The 14,684-nt window shown below is 37.1% G+C and overlaps 1 protein-coding gene and 1 long non-coding RNA gene across 2 annotated transcripts in view; one reads left to right on the top strand and one right to left on the bottom strand.

Moving 5' to 3' along the window:
- The window catches only part of LOC149146627 (AP2-like ethylene-responsive transcription factor At2g41710), an 84,767-nt gene that overhangs the window by 30,789 nt on the left and 39,294 nt on the right, over positions 1-14,684 (top strand). The gene's annotated exons all lie outside the window — the stretch shown is intronic.
- LOC149146629 (uncharacterized) lies at positions 8,690-10,379 on the bottom strand. The gene is made up of 3 exons (XR_016264479.1): positions 10,343-10,379; positions 9,218-9,334; positions 8,690-8,721 (listed from the first exon to the last, which is right to left on the bottom strand). It is a non-coding gene; the product is annotated as an uncharacterized LOC149146629 (long non-coding RNA).

The following is a 14,684-nucleotide window of genomic DNA, read 5'->3' as shown; positions in this document are numbered from 1 at the left end:
GCATAATAAGCTACTCATACATTAAGCATAAATAAATAGCTATCACTGTACAAAAGTGCCAAATGATAACTCAGGCATTTATGCATCAATATATAAACAACTGAAAATGAATATCACTTTAACACAAAGGCAGAAATAGTTAAGAGATAGAAGTACCATTTATAACTAGTCCTACTCATGAGCCTCAAGCGATAATGATTTATCTCTTCTTGATCTAACATCCACTAAGAGTACAGAAGTGCAACATCAGTAGCAGATATTAAATGAAAATATCAATAAATCCTGTTCCATTCATTCATCAAAACCTCCTCAAAGGGTACAAAAGTGCATGTTCCGGGGATACGTTTTTGACAAATTTCAGGACCCTTCTCTAAATGCATGAGAAGGGTTTAAATACTACTAACTAAATCTAAAAATAACTTATTACAAAAATGTAGGATGCAGTTTAAATGACCATCCTCATTTCAGGAAAAAATAAAACAAAATTAAAACTAAAATTGAATCTAAAATTAAAACTACTTCTGTATCTACTCCTTGAAATCACACGCATTCAGCCTCTGTTTGAGAAAAGTTGACTGGCTGACTTTCGATTTTAGCTGAGCTGAGAAAACAAAATCGGCAAGAGCTGGTGCCATCTTCTTGGCGGAATTGATGATACACTTGAGAGTCATCCACTGGCTATGTAGCTTTACCAAGTATGCCCAGTAATAATCCCAGTTCAACTTGGTTAACCCTTGGATTGCTTTTGCCTTTTCTTGAGCTTTCTGCCTCTAGTCTGTTTGTAGTTGCTGTACGTTAGGTAAATACCCTGGAGTGGTTTTTGCGATCAAATTTTCCCTATGCAAATTTTCATTTACACAATCAATAATACTATTTGTTGCCGTGGCTGCTCCTTCTACTGCTTGCTCTGCTTCCTTGATTTGTTCGTCCCATTTGTTAAAGAGAATTTCTTTGTGATTTTCATTGATCATTTGTGCACCTGCTCTTTTTCCCTCGTCTATTTCTTGCCAAGCCAAATATTCAGTAACTCGTTTATCAACTAAATTATAATCACTTTGTAAATCTGAAACTTGATTAGTGATTTTATCACTTATTTCACAATAATAGTTCCACTGCAATTTTTTTTGGCCCAATGCTTCCTGCTGTCGCAGTAATTGTTCATTCAAGGAAATGGATTCTGTGATGAATTCTGTCAGTTTAGGATTTTCCTTGTGCATCTCCTATAAATCCTGTAACTGCTTTTCTTTCTCAACCAAACTGTTCTGGTAGCCTATCTGCATTTGTTGGAAGTCTTGTTGTAATCTCTCAAGCTATTTCTGTGCTTCATTGTTGGCGTTGGCTTGTTGCAACTGTTGTTGCAAAACTTGTATATGGTCTTCCTTTTCTTTTATCAGTTGTTGTACCTCAGATGCTTTATCAATAGTCGCAGAGGCATATGCTCCTGCGATTTGAGATAGTTTGGTGAGATTCTCAGTGGGATCGGTAGTGGGATCTTGCCATAGGACGTCTAATTGTTCTGTGTCATGAGAGAGCACGTTTTCCAATTTCCTTTTCTTCCTTTGTCTTCTCACTACTGCTTTGTGCTGTGGGCTATAAAATATATCAAGAGGAGGAATTTCTTCTATCTTGAGCATAAGCTCAAAGGATGGGGTAATAGGAATATGTTCCATATCTGAGACATTGCTAATTGTTCTTGTGACTACTTCTTTTGTTGCCTGTGCATTGCTCACAGGTGTCTTTATGGTTTGTCCTTCAAGATTGATCAAGTCATTGAAGGTTTCCCATTCTTTATCTAGTTTGGTTCTGACTGATGGTGGCTGAGCGATGAGAGGGGGAGGATCTATTTGTGGGGAGGTAAAAACCTGTTGTTGTAGAAGTTCCGTTGACTGGGCAGTATCCTTTACTGACCCTTCGCTCTTATCCTGTTCACTTTCGGATCTTTTAGAATGTTCAGATGTTTCTTTTCTAGACTTGGATTTAGATCCGTTTGTGCCTGAACTTCCACTAAGACTAACACTTGGAGTTGGTTCCCTTATGAGTTCTAGGCGTAGTTTTTCCAAAGGAATACTGGCTATCCTTCTTTCCCTATATATTTTGAACTATTGAAATTCTTCTGGAGAGAATCGCATTTGGTCCGCATGCAGAATTTCTTCAAGTGTGCTTTTCTGTTGGAATATGTCATTGAACAGATCATCTTCTCCCGAAAACACCTTTATCTTGACTGCAGTAGTGAAATTCTTAGCAATATCATGGGGGTCGAATGGTCTTCTTGAAAATTTGAATAACTGTAAACACGTTATTTTTTTTACTTCTGTGAATGCATGGCCTACATCAAATAGTGAAAAGGCCCCACAGGCTACAGGAAATTGTGGCCAGATAGCCTTCTTTTTGTCTTTCAAATCTTTAGTCAAACCTCCTTCTCCACAGGTTTGATAAGCAATTTCTCGAGCCATGAGTTTATCAAGGACATACAAAGGTAGGACGTGAGGGGAAGCAGAACTTCTGAATACCTTGACATAAGTAAATAGTTCCTCCCCGAACCATCTTGCGACAGGGAGTATGTCTACCTCTGCTTCAGGAGAGCATCTTGGAGCATCTTTATCATACAACATTCTGTACAGGGGCAGCATGATTCCATGACAAATCTGGTAGAAGTGCGGAGCGAACTTAGAGTCCCACAATTATTTATGATAGATATGAATGGGTAAGGGGTCTTGAGTTGTCCATTTCCAACCCATCACAGGAAACTTAGAAACATAACATATCGCATCCATCACATACGCAGATAGGTAAAAAGGGGGATAAATTCTCTGAGAAACAGTTCTTTTAGACTGGTAATTTACAATGGCCGTGACTAGGTTATTAGACAATATTTTAGCCCAATCTACAATAGTGGCATTCGTGGTGGCATCCAATAATGGTAGCCATTCAGATGAAAATTTGTTAATGTCTGGCATTCCAAAAAGTCTACAGAGCATGGTAGCAGCAAAGCAATACGGGGAGGTGAGAGAACCAGTACTATACATACCATGTTTATCTTTCTTCAGCGGTTTATCCCTCCTCGACCAGTCTTTAGTGGTTTTTGCCAGGTCTTGATTTTCTTTTGCAAATTTCTCCATAAACTGCTTGTTATAAGTTGCCTGTGGCTCTGGTAAATGATACATGAGCTTCAAATCCTGTGCAGTGAATGAGCCAATGAGTCCTTGACCCTGAGTTTTAAACTGTCTATTTTTGATATCAATGTTGTTCAGTATCCATTTAACCATGTCCATGTATAGGAGAATTTTGGGCCTTGCTGCTATCCGGTGTAAGAATGAACAAGCTAGCTCTGTGATGGATGCCTCAGAAGAACTATGTGAGCCCGCAGTAGCAGTAACTTCCATTACTCTGGGATTCTCCTCCTCAAGTAGATTATACATGCCTTCCCACGTAGCAATACCGGCATCTCTGTTACAAGCGGTGTCTGTATACAAGGGCGCCATTTCTTTCTCTTCAGAGCTTGGAGCTTTGCTTTTCTTTCCCATAATATCCTGCGTATTGCTTTGTATCATTCTCTGTTCTCCGTTCCTACAATTCACAAGTGAAGTGAAAATAATGATAAGGAAGGGTGATGGGAAAGTTTTAAATGCCGAAGACGTATAAAATATACCACCTTACGTGAAATGATTTTTCGATAAGCACGAAACCATATTCCATTAATAACTGGCAACTAACTCATTAACTAGCATTAAAGCGCATAACCAGGTGTCGGTTTATGGAAAATACTTTTTTGAACCACGAGCCCGAAAGATCTACGATGAAGAGATTTTGCAATTTTCTTCGCAATATCGCAGAATCACAACATCGCAAAGTTGATAGCTCGCTATATCACATTATCGTATTGCCGCTTTATCGCAAAACTGCAATATCGCAATATCGCAGGAATGTCATATATGACAATCTTCGTTAATCTGTTTTCTGCGAAATGCAATTTGCGATATACGTCATCGCATATCAACAATTTAAGGGGCTTCAATGTAAGTTGTCTTTGATGTATGCGATGCGATATTTGTTTATTATCGCGTATCGCGATCTCGCAATGTTAGAATTCGTCTTGTAAGGAGGTATCCTGTTATCCTTTTGCGATGCGATATTTCCTAAGGAAAGATTTTGTATTATCTTATCATAGAACTTAGATTTTTAGATTTTTCAAGGGGGTCTTCCTAAGTTTATGATGGTAAGTTTTATTAGGAAGGGAAATTCAAGCACTAACTTGATTTTTTAAATTTTTAACTAAGGGTCCCCACTTATTTAGTATTAGGAATAATACTAAATAAGAAGGGGGGTTGTTGCTGGCCACAATAGGTGGTAAGAGGGAGAAACAAATATTAGAGCTTGTGCACAATGATGTATTTGGACCTGTGAAGGTTCTATCACTGGGTAAGTCTATGTATTATGTATCATTTATAGATGACTTCTCAAGGAATACATGGATATATTTCCTTGAGAAGAAATCTGAAGTCTTTGACAGGTTTAAAGAATTTAACGCTCTCGTGGAAAGCCAAACAAAGAAGAAGATAAAGGTGCTAAGGACAGATAATGGTGGAGAGTTTTGCAAGAAGGAATTTGAAGAATTCTATAAGAAGTGTGGTATAGCACGGAAGAAGACTACTCCATACACACCTGAGAAAAATGGAGTTGTAGAAAAAATGAACAAGACGTTGATGGAAAGGGCAAGAAGCATGCTTAGTGGTGTTGGGTTAGGACAAGAATTCTGGGTAGAGGCGGTGGAGACTGCATGTTACCTGGTCAACAAATCACCTTCATCAACGTTGGAGGATAAGACTCCACGAGAGGTATGGACTGGTAAGAAACTATCTCTTTCACATCTGAGGGTATTTGGATGTGATGCATATGTACATGTTCCAAAGGATAAAAGAACAAAGTTGGATAGTAAATCTGAAAAGTGCATCTTTATTGGGTATAAGGATGGTTTAAAGGGTTATAAACTTTGGAACCTAGTAACAGGGAAGGTTGTGTACAACCAAGATATGGTGTTCAAATAGGTGAAAGATGTTATTAAACATGAAGTCCAACCAAAGGAACCTAAGAAGATAGAATTTGAGCTAACGGAGGAAGAATCAGACTCTACAACAGAAGAGGAATCAGAAGATGAACATCCACAAACTCCAGCTATGAGAAGATTAGTTTGAGAAAGAAGGTATCCAGAAAGGTATAGTCCATCTTCTTTCTATTCAAATCTTGCTTTATCTATTACTGATGATGATCCCAGAACTGTGAAGGAAGTAGTAGATTCATAGGATGGAAAACTCTGGAAAGAGATAATGGTTGATGAAATGGTATCTTTGCACAAAAATGAGGCTTGGGATCTGGTGGAGTTGCTGGCTGGAAGGAAACCCATTGGCAGCAAATGGGTGTTCAAGAAGAAGACAAATGTAGAAGGAAAGGTGGAGAAATACAAATCTCGATTGGTAGAAAAAGGTTATTCCTAGGTGTCGGGAGATGATTTTGGTGATATTTTTTCTCCTGTTTCCAAGGTAGCTTCTATTAGATTACTGTTATCTATTGCTGCTGATTTTGATTTTGAGGTAGAACAGATGGATGTGAAGACAAAAATTATTCACGGGAATCTGGAAGAGGAGATATAAATGAAGCAACCTGAAGGCTTTGTGGTGAAGGGTAAGAAAGAACTGGTATGCAAGTTAAAGAAGTCTCTGTATGGGTTAAAACAGTCACCAAGGACGTGGTATCACAAATTTGATACATTTATACGGAGACTTGGTTTCATCAGAAGCAAAGCAAATTATTGTGTGTATTTTAAATTAATTGGTGACCGTGTTATTTATCTAGTCTTGTATGTGGATGATATGTTGCTGGTTGGAAATGACAAAAAAATTATATAGGGTTTGAAGACCCAATTGTCCTCCAAATTCCACATGAAAGATATTGGTGCTGCAAACTATATTTTGGGCATGGAAATCAAAAGATACTGGGCAAAGAGGAAGCTCTGGTTAAACTAGAGGAAGTATGTCAAGACAATAATGCAAAGGTTTAAAATGCAGGATAGTAAATCGGTGAAGTTTCCTATTCCTGTAGGTGTAAAGTTATCTGCTGAACAATGTCCCAAGACACAAGAAGAGGAAGAGGACATGTCCCGTGTTCCATATGCAAGTGCATTCGGTACCCTGATGTATGCGATGGTCTATACTAGAACAGACATTGCACATGCAATGGGAGTATTGAGCAGGTTTATGTCAAAACTAGGGACGGAGCATTGGACATCAGTGAAGCAGGTTTATTTTTGGGTCAAACACATGGCTCAGAAATTAGCTAGAGTCCTGTCAAAAGAAGTCAATGCAATCCCCTGAAATTTGTCTTTAAGCCCATAAGAATGCCAAATTCTTTAAACACACAAAATGAAGTCTGGATGAAAAAGTATGGTTTTGATACATAGCCAGATTACATATTTGAAACGACAAACATAAATAAATGTTGGGCATGGCAAGGTAACAACGAAGCCAGATATGACTTTACGAAGAACAATCTCGATAAAGACTTGGAAAAAACTGAGTTTTGTTAAATTAATGAGGCTAATAAAGTCCATACTCCAAGTTATTTATAAAAATGACTAGCTTTCCAAATTTTTAGGCTTCCATGATCCATCTAGTAGAATATGCATTGACATGTTTAGAGCATAGAATATATCCAAACTATAAAAAAATAAAACTAAAAAAGCTCCATGCCAGTTTGAGAATTAAAAAAATTATAATATCATTCAGACATTGCTTAATCAACATAGCTTACACACGTAATTATAAAAAGATGAACACTAGCTCAAGAACTGTAAGAATATCCTGATATCTTTACGATGTCAACAGTAATATGTACACTTCTCTAAATGAAAACTAGAAAATGGGAGACAATGACTAGTTCTTAATGAATTGTCAAAATGTAATTAGCATAATTATGTATAGAAAAGGAAATGAGGGATTAATACCGCATGTCCTCTTCCATAATAGTGAACTTTCATCAACTGTGACACAATTATATCATTTTCAACACCTTTTGGAAACTCGATAATGGGATCTAAAGGTTCACCATCCTTTGTTATCTTCTGTGTCTTTGTATGGGTCTGTAAGAAGTACATCAAAATTTAACAAAAACAAACATATTAGCTATTAAAGGTACATAAGACTTACTAAAAAAATCAAGATAACAAATCATTCATGCCCATAATTTTGTTTATATAGACTAACAAACAAGAAACTTGAGTGATTTTCAGAACAGAACAGATAAAATCCCTATTCCCTGATATAGCATACCTGCATATGTGTAACGACAACCCATATTGGATTTGTCAACAGTACATTTAAACACCTACATAGAGAATGGCATAATAACTAAGTTTTACAATGAATTTCAAATTCAAAACTATAATGGTAGTCATAATGACGACAACATAGTCATGTGAATTGATAAACAACATCAAGCAAGACAAATTTTTAAATCTATGCATCAATTACCATATCCTTTCAGCTGAAGGGATTGAAAGACCCACCCAGATAATGCTGCAACAAGAAGAGAAGAAAGCCTTCCAACTGAACCATCTCTTGCACCCTTTTTCTCACGATTGATTGCAACATTTTCCACTTTACTTCTAAATATTTGATTGAAATAATAATATACACCTTGTACATACAACAACCAAATATAATTCTGACCTCTTCTACAAGTGATATACGGTCATGATTAACTGTGTTCATACAGTCCAAGCTCAATAGGAATCCAACAACTAAATTTGGTTGAGTAATTTACTAAAACTATATCAATCTATTGTAAAAATATTCCAACTTTAACACAACACTGTTTAGGCTCTGTCATAATTTCATTAATATGATACTTAGCATTGAATATGAAAAAATAGTAAAGGCCTATTAATAATAAACATAAGGTAAAGGCCACATATGCAATTGGACCTATAACGTTCATGAACCTGATGACTACTTTGGGGGTTTCCAATGCGGAGTGGGCTTGCACTGGTGGGTTGTGGCTTAGTGGTTGGGATGGGTTGCTACCCTGCAAACAACCTAGGTTAAAACCTCAATAGGTGGAATGCCTTTGTTTGTGAGTGAGGAAAGACATCTGACCTCCCTAAAGTTAGTTTCCCTACATCAATAAAGGGCCTTAACACATATTCGACAAGCCAAATCAGTTTGAATGAGCATTAATATGGTATTTTATCCTTTATCCTTACTCGGGATTGCCTGTGGTTAAACATCAAATACTGGAAAATAGACTAGACCTACTTCATTATAAAAGAAATGGTTACTTCTAGCTAAAGTTCATACAGTTTAAAACAAAGAGTGTGTAAGTTGCTCCAATTATGATCTAATACACATGTGAGATTCATCAGCATTCAACTGACATACATAGATATATATGTGTGTATGTATGGTAGATCACCTCATTTTTTTATTAGGAAGCATGCCTGATAATAGTGTTCTAATGAAATTGAACACAATATCAATTGCATAATGTGAAGACCATTTTTCTTCTTATTTTTCGTGCTTGTTTCTTCTAACATGTAGCATTTTAGCCTTCATTATTTAATGAAATAACAGATTCCAAAAGAACAATTTCAATTACTTGAGATGCGGTAGTTCCCACTAAAGAAGGCGTAAGCCCACCATATAATCTACCCCAACCTTCATCCCTTATAACCTGCAAAAGAAATTATGCTTGAAATATGGGTCAAGATTCACTTGTACTTTCGTCATCTATCAACATCCCTCTGATAGAAAAATAAATAAATAATATGAACTTAGAAACAGGACAAAAGCATGTTTGTCACTATTCTAAGATATAAACATAAGCTTGGTAAGATAGAAATCCTCAATTGGTAAATTCCATTTGATGAACCGAGCAGAGAACACAAATACTTTCATAACTTCCAATCCATTTCAAAACATATATATATATATATATATATATATATATATATATATATATATATATATATATATATATATATATATATATATTATTTTTATTTTCTGAATGAAAAATCAAAGGGTGGGTGGGAGTAAAATAACCTGACACATTTTGATGAAAGGTCCCACTATATATATATATATATATATATATATATATATATATATATATATATTATTTTTATTTTCTGAATGAAAAATCAAAGGGTGGGTGGGAGTAAAATAACCTGACACATTTGATGAAAGGTCCCACTAGGCTTCTGACGTTGTTCTTGTGATATACTCTCCACATCCTGTGTTAAATATTTTTTGAGTTTCCTCTCAGTTTGTTGTCTTGTATTGACCTGCTTGTAGGCATGTGTATAATTAGTGCCAATATATATCAAAATGATTGAAAACTTAAAAATATAAACCTACTTTTCGGTAGAGATATAATGCATTTTTCTACTCCTTTTTTTAGAGTGATGCTTCATTGTTCCATAGGAAGAATTACGCCATGGTCCTCTTTTGTGGACGCAACCACCTATCACGGGTCAACTGCCTAGAAAGGGTCAATCTTCTATTCGGTTAGGATGCCGAAACAACAGGTTAACTATTCTATCAGAGTTGCTCAGGACTTGCAGCTGGCCCCAACTGCACCGTTGCAAGCCTGAAAGTGAGAGGACCTCCCCTATATTTGAACACTCGTGGATAGCATAACAAGTCATCATCCTCACCATTGTGACACCCCATTGACTGATATAATTACAAAATATAGATGTAGTGTAAAAAAAAAAGTACAAAATGTGAAGCTGGATGAAAAATAAAACTTTCACAATTGAAATATTTTTGTACTTCCAACAAGATCATTGTTTCACAGATGAAGGCAATGAAAAGTTAATTTGTCCCATTCATGTTGTGGTTTGGACCATGCCCCACCCGCATGACATGAATTTCAAAGGAATGAGACCATGTGTAAGTCCTGGGAAAATTTGGTAGAATTGTTATACCTTGGATTTTGTAACCTGAGGCAAAGGGCATCTGCTCTTTGCAGTGTTGCCTATCAGTACATGTTACTCAAATAAAAACGAATAAAATTGGGTATTTTGCTGTAATTAGGACAAAAACAGATAAAAATGTTGAATGTGTAAATGCTGACCTTGATTCTGGGATTTGGAGAAATAGGTATTCCAAAAAGAAAGAAACAAGAAAGAAGAGGAGAGAAATATATGAACAGTATTCAGAATCTGGATCTGGAATAGAAGAATAAATATTTTCAATTTAAAATATAAGCGACAAATATTTTAAAGTAGAAAATCTGAGTATGGGTTAAACACAAATGAAATCTTAAACCTCCTATAGTTTTTGCTTACAGTTTGTAAAGGGTATGTGATCAGCTGAGTAAGAATCCATGTCACGAGACCAGCCAAGCCGTTGATCAACGCGTCAGACATTCTGTCTATTAACAAAATATATGAAACTAATAAACAAGAAACTAAAAATATTTTCTTTACAACTTAAATTACCTGACCTGGGTTCCAATGCAGACTAAGAGAGCAAAAGAAAATATTACCTTCTAGAATGATTACAAAATAAGACGAAATTTGAAAACCACTACAATAGAACCCCAATTGAGAAAATGTAGTGTTGGGTGTGGAGCCTGATTATCTTCTATATTCAAAGGTATCGCCACATAGGACCCCAGTTCGAAATGGGGGTGGCAACGTCGCCCATAAAATATTCGCTGCAGGGGGGGTCCAGGGGGGGCGGTTGCGACCTTTGGGAGCCCCCCCGAAGCTAAAAACAGCTGTAAAATTGCCTTGTAAAAGTATAGTAATTTTTAGTCAATCTGGGCCGTTCATTAGGCGGATGATTTGACGGTAGAACTTATGTTTAGTTTAGGGTTTTTTTCCCTAGAAGGCAACCCCTCTCTTTGTATGAGGGTATTGTATTTGAGGCTGTGAGATAGATGTGTATTCTGTGAGCGAGAAACAGAGAGGTGAGACTGTGAGAGAAAACAGAGGATATTACAGCGGATTTGTTGTAGGTTGTGTCTCTTCATTTTGCTGGATAATAAAAAGGAAGGACTGGATGTTCGGGGTGGACGTAGCCCAAACTGGGTGAACCACGTATATCTGTGTCTCTCTTGTTTTGTGCGTTTTCTGTGTTTATATTTCTGCAATATTTTATGTGTTCCATTGCTCCGTAATATATAATTTTCTAACAACTGGTATCAGAGCCGAAGGTCTATTTGGCTAATAAACTCACAGGAAAGAAGGATTCCTGGTTCGAGTGGGAGCAATGGCGGAAGATGGTAAGTTTAGGGTCGAGAAATTTAACGGCCAAAACTTCTCGCTGTGGAAGATGCAGATGGAAGATTATCTGTATCAGAAAGATCTATACCTACCATTGGGCGGAAAAACAAAGATGCCGACGGCTATGAAAGACGAAGAATGGAACCTTCTCGATAGAAAGGCACTCGGAACAATACGGTTGTGCCTTGCTGCATCATTCGCCTTCAACATTTCGAAGGAAACCACGACAAAGGGTTTGATGCAGACGTTGTCGAAACTATATGAAAAACCCTCGGCCTTAAACAAGGTATTTCTTATGAAACGGTTATTTAATATGAATATGTCGGAAGGTGGATCTGTTGCAAACCATTTAAATGATTTTAATACAGTTACAAGTCAGTTAAGTTCTGTAGGGGTAAACTTTGATGATGAAGTTAGAGCTCTGTTATTCTTGTGCTCATTACCAGAAAGTTGGAATGGTTTGGTAATGGCCATTAGTAACTCCGTTTCTGGATCTAGTACTTTAAAGTTTGATGATGTTGTCGGTGCTATCCTTAGCGAGGAAATGCGATGGAAAAGCTCAGGTGAGACATCGGGAAATGCTTTGAGTGCAGAGTCTAGAGGAAGAAAAATGGAAAGAGGAAAGAGTTCAGGATATCGCATTAAATCAAGGAAAGGCAGATCCAAGTCCAGATCGGGGATAGTGTGCTGGAAATGTGGAAAGAAAGGACACCTAAAGAAAGACTGTAGATCTCGGAAGGGAAAAGAAGGAGATGCACAACAAGAAAACAATCATGAAGCAAATGTGACAGGTGAGGTGTTACAAGATGCTTTGATTCTTTCTTTCGAAAATATTACTGATTCCTGGGTGGTAGATTCAGGGGCTTCATTCCATGCCACACCTGATAAGAAATACTTTCATGACTATGTTCAAGGAGATTTTGGACAAGTTCGTCTAGGTGATGATAAACCCTGTAAAATCGTTGGAATGGGTAAGGTTCTTGTAAAACAGCAGAATGGAAACCAATGGCTTTTAAAGGAGGTAAGGCATGTTCCAGATCTAAAGAAAAATCTGATTTCAACAAGGCAGTTAGGCGGTGAAGGTTGTGTGACAACTTTCATAGATAAAGCTTGGAAGGTCACTAAAGGAGCCCTGGTAATAGCAAAAGCCGAAAAGGTTGGTACATTGTATTTATGCAATGGTATTTCTAACTCTGTTAATTCTTTAACTTCCAGAGGAGCAGATGCAGCATTATGGCATCATAGGCTCGGACACATGAGTGAAAAGGGGATGAAGATTCTTCACTCAAGGAATTTGTTGCCGGGTTTGAAGAATGTTGGTTTGGACTTCTGTGAGAACTGCATTTATGGAAAACAGAAGAGAGTCAGATTTCTCAGAGTTGGGAAAGAAAAGAAGAACGAAAAATTAGAGCTTGTGCATACAGACGTATGGGGACCTGCTCAGGTATCATCTCTCTGTGGCTCTCGTTATTATGTTACTTTTATTGATGATGCAACTAGAAAAACTTGGATTTATTGTATTAAGAATAAATCTGATGTATTTGATACTTTCAAGAAATGGAAAGCTTTGGTTGAGATTGAGACAGGAAAGAAATTGAAGTGTCTTAGATCAGACAATGGAGGTGAATATTGCAACAAAGAGTTTGATAGGTACTATTCAGAGCATGGAATTCGCAGAGAGAAGACAGTTCCAAGAACACCACAAGAAAATGGTGTGTCAGAAAGGATGAACAGAACAATCATGGAGCGTGCAAGGTGCATGAGATTGCATGCAGGATTGCCTTTACAGTTTTGGGCAGATGCTGTAGATACTGCCGTTTATCTAATAAACATAGGGCATTCAAGTTCCTTGGATGGTGGTGTTCCAGAGGAAGCATGGACGGGTAAAAAGGTAAACTACTCTATTTTAAAGCCTTTTGGTTGTGAGGCCTTTGTCCATATTGATAAAGAAAATAGAACAAAGCTTGAGGCAAAGTCAAAGAAATGTACCTTTATTGGATATGGTGTTAATGATTTTGGTTATTGCTTATATGATTACGAAAATCACAAAATCATTAGGAGCAGAGATGTAATATTCAATGAAAAGGTCTTGTATAAGAATCACTTGCAGGAAAAGAAACAGGAAAAGGAAAACAATGAATACGCAGTCCTTGATGAAATCACTGAAAAAGTAAAGGTGCCTGAAAATAATAATAATCAACAACCACAACAACAACAACCACCACAACAGCAATAGGCACCCCAAATACCTGAAAGTGGTGTTAGAAGATCTACGAGGATAGGTAGACCCCCTGAACGATACTCTCCTTCATTATATTATTTATTGTTGACTGATTCTGGTGAACCCGAATGTTATGAAGAAGCAATGCAGGTTGAAAGCAGGAAGAAGTGGGAGGTAGCCATGGAAGAAGAGATGGACTCCTTAATGCATAACCAGACTTGGGATTTAGTCAGGTTGCCTGTAGGAAAAACTACATTGAAGAATAAATGGGTTTACAAGCTGAAGGAAGAAGATGGAGGAAAACAGAGGTATAAAGCTAGACTTGTGGTGAAGGGGTTTGCACAGAAGAAAGGTATTGATTTTGATGAAATATTTTCTCCTGTTGTTAAAATGACTTCAATCAGAACTATTTTAAGTCTTGTAGCAGCTGAAGATTTGCATCTTGAGCAGTTAGATGTAAAGACAGCCTTTCTCCATGGGGATTTGGAGGAAGAGATATATATGCAGCAGCCACAAGGATATGAGGTGAAAGGGAAGGAGAAACTAGTGTGCAGGTTGAAGAAGAGCTTGTATGGCTTAAAACAGGCTCCAAGGCAGTGGTATCTAAAATTTGACAAGTTTATGTCTGAGCAAGGTTATACTAGATGTCACTCTGATCATTGTGTTTATTTGAAAAAGCAAAATGATGGCAGCTATATTATATTGTTACTGTATGTAGATGACATGCTTGTTGCAGGATCTAACATGCAGGAAATAAATGTGCTCAAAAGAAAATTGGCAAATTCATTTGCAATGAAGGATTTGGGAGCTGCGAAACAAATCCTTGGTATGAGAATAACTAGAGACATGAAAAATCGTAAATTTACATTGTCTCAGAATGAGTACATACAAAAGGTGTTGAAAAGATTTAACATGCACAATGCAAAACCAGTTAGTACACCTTTTGCTAGCCATTTCAAACTTAGCAAGGAAATGTGCCCAAAGACCCAAGAAGACATGGATTATATGTCTAAAGTTCCATATGCATCAGCAGTTGGAAGCTTAATGTATGCAATGGTCTGCAAAAGGCCTGATATTGCACATGCAGTGGGAGTTGTAAGCAGGTACATGAACAATCCAGGAAAGGAACATTGGATGGCAGTGAAATGGATTCTCAGATATTTGAAAGGTACCACAAAT

Source organism: Pinus tabuliformis, chromosome X (assembly GCF_031772625.1).
Source record: "Pinus tabuliformis cultivar Carrire ecotype Pingquan chromosome X, CPIR1, whole genome shotgun sequence".
Lineage (NCBI taxonomy): Eukaryota > Viridiplantae > Streptophyta > Pinopsida > Pinales > Pinaceae > Pinus > Pinus tabuliformis.
The sequence above is the reverse complement of the archived record's forward strand: the minus strand, read 5'-3'. Positions and strand labels throughout refer to the sequence as shown.